The following is a 9,586-nucleotide window of genomic DNA, read 5'->3' as shown; positions in this document are numbered from 1 at the left end:
ATGTGAAGTTCATAGGAGCATGTAAACTTGGGTGTCAAATGAAAACTGAGTCTATATTTTTGAGAAATTAAGGAATATATACATTTTTCAAGAATAATGTATATATACAATAATGTTGAAGTAAAGCCCCCTTCCAACTAATATCAACACTAACAGTATTTTGTTATTTGCCTTCTATAAGTTTAAGAAACATTTCCTTGTGCCAAAAACCCACATATCGTGAAGATATTTTCTAATTTCTCTCCCTCATGAGGAGGGAGGATAATGAAACTACACAGAAGTAACAATAAACATAGACCTAACAATTAGTTATAGTGTTTGTTTATGAATTATTAAGTGATTAAACTCGTAATTCGCTTACCAAATCGGTAACGGAATTACTGCAATACACTTTACCCCTACCTACATGTACAAATTACCTCGACTAACTCGACTAACCTGTACCCCTGCACATTGACTCGGTACTGGTACCATTTGTATATAGCCTCATTATTGTTATTTTATTGTGTTACTTTTTTATTTTATTTTTTACTTTAGTTATTTAGTAAATATTTTCTTAAACCTGTTTTCTTAAAACTGCATTGTTATTTAAGGGCTTGTAAGTCAGCATTTCAAAGTATTTCAGCATTTCACCTGTTGTATTCGGCGCATGAGACAAATAAAATTTGATTCGATTTTTGATTTGAATTGGCTACAATGGGAAATAATAGTAGTCACAAACCACAGTTAGGTCACCTGCTGCTGTCCTCCCCACAATTAGCATACTGTTATGTTCAGCTCATAACTTAAAAAAAATCTTTCTGTCATCTGGTGGTCAAAGCAAGACTGTGAAAACAGTCTGGACCACCCCTCACTCTCCCTCTCTCTCTCTCTCTGCCTCTCTCTCTCCAGTTGATGTCACCTCTCCCAGCTCTTACTGAAATCTACCATGACACCTACCACCTACCCTCTTTCCATTTACTGTAGCCAGCATCATCACCCACTGAGCACTGCCCGACTCCAGACGTCCATGGCCGTTGAAAAGTTGTTGAAATTCAGTCAGTCCGCCCTTGCCGGACCAAATCTGAACCAAGCATAGACGTCTGTTTCACAAGTTCAGACAGCACAGTACAGTAGACCACAGTAGACAACAGTACAGTACAAAACAGTACAGTAAAATAAAGAAAATTAGAGTACAGTACTGTACAGTAGATTGCAGTACAGTAGAGTACAGTATAATGTATTGTATTGTACTGTACTGTATGGAACATATCTACTTTACTCTACTCTAATGTACTGTACTATACTGTGCTGTACTGGGATTTCCAAACTTGTGAAACATAGATGTCTATGATTGGTTCATATTTGGTCTGGTACGGACCAAACAAATGTGGTCTTGTTTGGAAGCAGAGCTTATTACAATAATAGCCCGTGTGTAGAATAATACCCAAATATGCAAAAGAAGGACATTGCATATTTCTACCTTTGTGTACCTATTCAGGATACATTACCATGAAGCAGTGTTGTAGTAGGCTCTTTGAGACCGGTCTCGAGTTCGGTCTCGAGACCACACATTGAGTGTCTCAGTCTTGTCTGTGTCTGATACATACATTTTTTTTCTCCGACAGTGAGGACTCGTAATTTCCTCCCGAGACCAGCAGAGACCAGCGGAGTAAAAAACTCAATTATCAGCTTCCATTCAGTCAGCACATAAAAGAGCTTCGCCAGGCCAAATATATACACTCCTTTCTTGAAACATTCATATCTTATCGCCTATTGAAACCTGGGATTCCTATTTTACTCATAACATTACTGTCCTTTACTTTCACTGCAAAATATCTTCAAGCTTTGTCCAAATTTCCTTTACTTGGTGGTATGGAAGAGTGGGGGAAATTGTTGGAAAGTTGTTCGCTCACTATTAGTAAGGGGAGACAGTGGGAAATTGTAACCGTCTTTCTATCTATTATAGACATGTTTGCGCAGTGGTGAACCTATTGGACCTAGGTCTTCAGTGTGTGACAGGTTACTACAGTGGTGAACCTATTGGACCTAGGTCTTCAGTGTGTGACAGGTTACTACAGTGGTGAACCTATTGGACCTAGGTCTTCAGTGTGTGACAGGTTACTACAGTGGTGAACCTATTGGACCTAGGTCTTCAGTGTGTGACAGGTTACTACAGTGGTGAACCTATTGGACCTAGGTCTTCAGTGTGTGACAGGTTACTACAGTGGTGAACCTATTGGACCTAGGTCTTCAGTGTGTGACAGGTTACTACAGTGGTGAACCTATTGGACCTAGGTCTTCAGTGTGTGACAGGTTACTACAGTGGTGAACCTATTGGACCTAGGTCTTCAGTGTGTGACAGGTTAGTACAGTGGTGAACCTATTGGACATAGGTCTTCAGTGTGTGACAGGTGAGTACAGTGGTGAACCTATTGGACATAGGTCTTCAGTGTGTGACAGGCTACTACAGTGGTGAACCTATTGGACCTAGGTCTTCAGTGTGTGACAGGTTAGTACAGTGGTGAACCTATTGGACCTAGGTCTTCAGTGTGTGACAGGTTACTACAGTGGTGAACCTATTGGACCTAGGTCTTCAGTGTGTGACAGGTTAGTACAGTGGTGAACCTATTGGACCTAGGTCTTCAGTGTGTGACAGGCTACTACAGTGGTGAACCTATTGGACATAGGTCTTCAGTGTGTGACAGGTTACTACAGTGGTGAACCTATTGGACCTAGGTCTTCAGTGTGTGACAGGTTAGTACAGTGGTGAACCTATTGGACATAGGTCTTCAGTGTGTGACAGGTTACTACAGTGGTGAACCTATTGGACATAGGTCTTCAGTGTGTGACAGGCTCTTGATGCTGAAAGGACAGCAACTGTAATACCAGCACACTCATGTACAGTAGGAGAGTGCCATTTTTATAAAAGGGCCAGTGGTGTAGTGGAGGGTATACACAGGTATACACCCTATACCCACTTTATTTTAGTCGGCATTGCCTATATTCACTTCTTAATCCATACTTATGCGTATCAAAGTAGTGTAGTGGAGGTACACAACTTATGAATGATGTAGTACAATAGAGAAATCATGCACAAAGTAACCAACACAACTGCAAAGCTCGTGAAATATATTCACATGGGTACAGCACAATATCTTAGTTTCAGCAGAATATCATCTGCAGGCAGCAAGAGCACACAGTTCTCAACTGGTTGTTACATGGAGCAGCTCACAGAGAATGTCATTGGTAGCCGGTAGGTAGGAAAGACTTTTCAATGTATGATATCTACCAGTAAATGCTAACTAAGGCAACAAAGGGTATTCAAACCAGGCATTGAAAACATTTGGTACTTAATCTTGGTTAATAGGCTATTTGCGATGCGCAGTTCAGTCATCATGAGCTGTTTGCATGAACATTTTTAAAGGCTTTCCTAAAAAAAACTTCCCAATTACACTGAACGAAGATATAAATGAAACATGTTGGTCCCATGTTTCATGAGCTGAAATAAAAGATCCCAGAAGTTTTCCATAAGCACAAAAACCTTATTTCTCTCAAATGTTGTGCACAAATTTGTTTACATCCCTGTTAGTGAGTATTTCTCCTTTGCCAAGATAATCCATCCACCTGACAGGTGTGGCATATCAAGAAGCCACAGGAGGCTGCTGAGGGGAACGGCTCATAATAATGGCCGGAACGGAATTAAGGAATGGCATCAAGCACATGGAAATCATGTGCTTGATGTATTTGATACTTTTCCACCAATTCCGCTCCAGCCATTACCGCGAGCCCATTCTCCCCAATTAAGGTGCCACCAACCTCCTGTGAAAGAAGCTGAATAAACAGCATGATCATTACACAGGTGCCCTTGTGCTGGGGACAATAAAAGGCCACTAAAATGTGCAGTTTTGTTGCACAACACATTGCCACAGACGTCTCAAGTTTTGAGGGAGCGTGCAATTGGCATTCTGACTGCAGGAATGTCCACCAGAGCTGTTGCCAGAGAATGGAATGTTAATTTCTCTACCATAAGCCACCTCCAACGTCATTTTAGAGAATTTGGCAGTACGTCAAACCGGCCTCACAACCGCAGAACAAGTGTATGGCGTGGTGTGGGCGAGCGGTTTGCTGATGTCAACATTGTGAACAGAGTGCCCCATGGTGGCGGTGGGGTTATGGTATGGACAGGCATAAGCTACCGACAACGAACACAATTACATTTTATCAATGGCAATTTGAATGCACAGAAATACCATGACGAGGTCCTGAGGCCCATTGTGAGCCCATTGTTTTAAGGTATACAGTACCAGTCAAAGGTTTGGACACACCTACCTACTCATTCAAGGGTTTTTCTTTATTTTTACTATTCTCTGCATTGTAGAATAATAGTCAAGACATCAAAACTATGAAATAACACATATGGAATCATGTAGTAAATATATGTAATATTTGAGATTATTCAAAGTAGAAACCCTTTGGCTTGATGACAGCTTTGCACAGTCTTGGCATTCTCTCAAACAACTTCATGAGGTAGTCACCTGGAATTCATTTCAATTAACAGGTATGCCTTGTGGAATTTCTTTCCTTCTTAGTGCGTTTGAGCCAATCAGTTGTGTTGTGACAAGGTAGGGGTGGTATACCGTAGATATCCCTATTTGGTAAAAGACCAAGTCCATTATATGGCTCGAACAGCTCAAATAAACAAAGAGAAACAACAGTCCATCATGACTTTAAGACATGAAGGTCAGTCAATGCGTAACATATTAAGAACTTTGAAAGTTTCTTCAAGTGCAGTTGCAAAAAACATCAAGCGGTATGATGAAACTGGCTCTCATGAGGACTGCCACAGGAAAGGAAGACCCAGAGTTACCTTTGCTGCAGAGGATAAGTTCATCAGAGTTACCAGTTACCAGAGTTACCTCTGCTGCAGGGGATAAGTTCATCAGAGTTAAATGGCTCTCATGAAGACCGCCACAGGAAAGGAAGACCCAGAGTTACCTCTGCTGCAGAGGATAGGTTCATCAGAGTTACCAGCTACCAGAGTTACCTCGGCTGCAGAGGATAAGTTCATCAGAGTTACCAGCTACCAGAGTTACCTCTGCTGCAGAGGATAAGTTCATCAGAGTTACCAGCTTCAGAAATTGCAGCGGCAAAAAAATGTTTCACCGAGTTCAAGTAACAGACACATCTCAACGTCACTGTTCAGAGGAGACTGTATGAATCAGGTCGTCCTTCATGGTCGAATTGATGCAAATAAATCACTTCTAAAGGACACCAATAAGAGGAAGAGGCTTGCTTGAGCCAAGACACACGAGCAATGGACATTAGACCGGTGGAAATCTGTCCTTTGGTGTGATGAGTACAAATTTGAGATTTGGTTCCAACCACCATGTCTTTGTGAGACGCGGAGTAAGTGAATGTATGATCTACGCATGCGTGGTTCCCAGTGGTGTGAAGTACTTAAGTAAAAATACTTTAAAGTACTACTTAAGCAGTTTTTGGGGGGTATCTGTACTTTACTTTACTATTTATACTTTTGACAACTTCTACTTTTACTTCACTAGATTCCCAAAGAAAATGATGTACTTTTTACTCCATATAATTTCCCTGACACCCAAAAGTACTCGTTACATGATGAATGCTTAGCAGGACAGAAAATGGTCCAATTCGCACACTTATCAAGAGAACATCCCTGGTCATCCCTACTGCCTCTGATCTGGCGGACTCACTAAACACATGTTTTGTTTGTAAATGATGTCTGAGTGTTGGAGTGGGACCCTGGCTATCCGTACATTTAAAAAAAGGGTGGCTACTTTGAATAATCTAAAATATAATTTGTTTAACACGTTTTTGGTTATACATGATTCCATATATGTTATTTCATAGTTTTGATGTCTTCACTATTATTCTACAATGTAGAAAATAGTAAAAATAAAGAAAAACCCTCCTCCCTTTTGACTGGTATTGTATGTGACCAAAATATACAAATCTGTATTCCCAGTCATGTGAAATCAATAGATTAGAGCCTAATCTTTTAAATGTAAATTTACTGATTTCCTCATGTGAACAGTAACTCAGTTATAAACGCATGTTGCGTTTATATTTTTGTTCACTATAAATGTTGCCTGCAATACAGGCCTACCTGACAAATTACGTAATGCTGTGGAGGGCATTTGTTTTGCTCAACTGAATTAAAAGGCAACTACACTCGCAAAAATATATTTTTTCAAATATTCCCAGACCTCATAAAAGGTATCCTAATGTGGTTTATGCATTGCTGTGGACTTGGAACATCACATTTTTTGTCATTTTGTTTATTTAAAAAAGACTGATTTAGAAAATCTAAAAATCTAGGAAAACAGGATTTTCACCCAGGTTGCCTTTCCTTCACATGAGACCCACTTCTCCAGGCACCACTACAGCACTGCATTGGACTGATGGAAATACAGCAGTCCGTTCACTCGGACATAATAAGCCAGTAGGTCCCAATCAGAAGAATACAAAAACACAACCATTAAGCATTTCCCAATCGAAATGTACAACTATTACTTCTCATTGCAAAAAAAACATTTCACGTTTAGCACACAAAGTAACCGGTGATCTAAAGTTTAAATGCAACACATTTTCACACACATATAAGTTATTTTCAAAGAGATGTTGTTGATCCATCCTCAGTTTTCTCCTATCGCAGCCATTAGTCTGTAACTGTTTTAAAGTCACAATTGACCACATGGTGAAATCCTTGAGTGACATCCTACCTGGAAATGTGTCATTATTTCCTAGTTTTGATGTCTTCACAATTATTCTACAATGTAGAAAATAGTCAAAATAAAGAAAAACATTTGAATGAGAAGGTGTTCTAAAACTTTTGACCGGTAGTGTATATTGTGCCTTCAGAAAGTATTCACACCACTTTACTTTTCCCCCACATTTTGTTGTGTTACAGCCTGAATTTAAAATGCATTAAATTATATATATTTTGTCACAGGCCTACACACAATACCCCATGAAGTCAAAGTGGAATTATGCTTTTCAATTTTTTTAAACAAACAGTACGCACCTGAAGCTGAAGTGTCTTAAGTCAATAAGTATTCAACCCCTTTGTTATGGCAAGCCTAAATAAGTTCAAGAGTACAAATTGGTTTAACAAGTCACATGACAAGTTGCATGGATGATAAGTTGCATACTCTGTGTACAATAATAGTGTTTCATATGATTTTTGAATGACTACTTAATCTCTGTACCCTATACAGTGCCTTCGCAAAAGATTCAGACCTCTTGACTTTTTCCACATTTTGTTACGTTACAGCCTTATTCTAAAATGGATTTTAAAAATTCAACCCTCAGCGATCTACACACAATTGCTTTCCTTCTTAATGCGTTTGGGCCAATCACACCACCACCTTGTCACAATACAACTGATTGGCCCAAACGCATTAAGAAGGAAAGAAATTCCAAAAATGAACTTTTAAGAAGGCACACATGTTAATTGAAATGCATTCCAGGTGAAGCTAGTTGAGAGAATAACAAGAGTGTGCAAAGCTGTCATCAAAGCAAAGGGTGGCTATTTGAAGAATCTCAAATATAAAATATATTTGGAGTTGTTTAACACTCTTTTGGTTAGTACATGATTCCACATGTGTTATTTCATAGTTTTGATATCTTCACTATTATTTTACAATGTAGAAAACAGTAAAAAAAAAAAAAAAGCCTTGAGTAGGTGTTCTAAAACTTTTGACAGGTAGTGTATATACAGTATTTAGCTGGTAGCCTATTTGATTACATTGGAATTCGGACTTCTCGCTGTCAGGGCTATCCGTCTCATCACTCATAGGCTTACCAGTGTTCACAGAAGGGAGGAGAAGGGGGGCCGGCACTCTCACTAGAGGAACTGGCACTCTCAGTGGAGGAACTGTCGCTATTCTCAAGGGTAGAAAGAAGAGGAGGAGCAATGCCACTGTCATTGCCTTGCCCGGGCAGTGAAGTCTCTGACTGTCGGGACTGGGAGGCAGCTAATGCTGCTGCATAAGTATCAAATCCAAATCAAATCAAATCAAATTTTATTTGTCACATACACATGGTTAGCAGATGTTAATGTGAGTGTAGCGAAATGCTTGTGCTTCTAGTTCCGACAATGCAGTAATAACGAGCAAGTAATCTAACTAACAATTCCAAAAAAAACTACTGTCATACACAGTGTAAGGGGATAAAGAATATGTACATAAGGATATATGAATGAGTGATGGTACAGAGCAGCATAGGCAAGATACAGTAGATGATATCGAGTACAGTATATACATATGAGATAAGTATGTAAACCAAGTGGCATAGTTAAAGTGGCTAGTGATACATGTATTACATAAGGATGCAGTCGATGATATAGAGTACAGTATCAACGTATGCATATGAGATGAACAATGTAGGGTAAGTAACATTATATAAGGTAGCATTGTTTAAAGTGGCTAGTGATATATTTACATCATTTCCCATCAATTCCCATGATTAAAGTGGCTGGAGTAGAGTCAGTGTCATTGACAGTGTGTTGGCAGTAGCCACTCAATGTTAGTGGTGGCTGTTTAACAGTCTGATGGCCTTGAGATAGAAGCTGTTTTTCAGTCTCTCGGTCCCAGCTTTGATGCACCTGTACTGACCTCGCCTTCTGGATGGCAGCGGGGTGAACAGGCAGTGGCTCGGGTGGTTGATGTCCTTGATGATCTTTATGGCCTTCCTGTAGCATCGGGTGGTGTAGGTGTCCTGGAGGGCAGGTAGTTTGCCCCGGTGATGCGTTGTGCAGACCTCACTACCCTCTGGAGAGCCTTACGGTTGAGGGCGGTGCAGTTGCCATACCAGGCGGTGATACAGCCCGCCAGGATGCTCTCGATTGTGCATCTGTAGAAGTTTGTGAGTGCTTTTGGTGACAAGCCGAATTTCTTCAGCCTCCTGAGGTTGAAGAGGCGCTGCTGCGCCTTCCTCACGATGCTGTCTGTGTGAGTGGACCAATTCAGTTTGTCTGTGATGTGTATGCCGAGGAACTTAAAACTTGCTACCCTCTCCACTACTGTTCCATCGATGTGGATGGGGGGTGTTCCCTCTGGTGTTTCCTGAAGTCCACAATCATCTCCTTAGTTTTGTTGACGTTGAGTGTGAGGTTATTTTCCTGACACCACACTCCGAGGGCCCTCACCTCCTCCCTGTAGGCCGTCTCGTCGTTGTTGGTGATCAAGCCTACCACTGTTGTGTCGTCCGCAAACTTGATGATTGAGTTGGAGGCGTGCATGGCCACGCAGTCGTGGGTGAACAGGGAGTACAGGAGAGGGCTCAGAACGCACCCTTGTGGGGCCCCAGTGTTGAGGATCAGCGGGGAGGAGATGTTGTTGCCTACCCTCACCACCTGGGGGCGGCCCGTCAGGAAGTCCAGTACCCAGTTGCACAGGGCGGGGTCGAGACCCAGGGTCTCGAGCTTGATGACGAGCTTGGAGGGTACTATGGTGTTGAATGCCGAGCTGTAGTCGATGAACAGCATTCTCACATAGGTATTCCTCTTGTCCAGATGGGTTAGGGCAGTGTGCAGTGTGGTTGAGATTGCATCGTCTGTGGACCTATTTGG

This window comes from Oncorhynchus tshawytscha, linkage group LG12 (assembly GCF_018296145.1).
Source record: "Oncorhynchus tshawytscha isolate Ot180627B linkage group LG12, Otsh_v2.0, whole genome shotgun sequence".
Classification (NCBI taxonomy): Eukaryota; Metazoa; Chordata; class Actinopteri; order Salmoniformes; family Salmonidae; genus Oncorhynchus; species Oncorhynchus tshawytscha.
The sequence above is the reverse complement of the archived record's forward strand: the minus strand, read 5'-3'. Positions refer to the sequence as shown.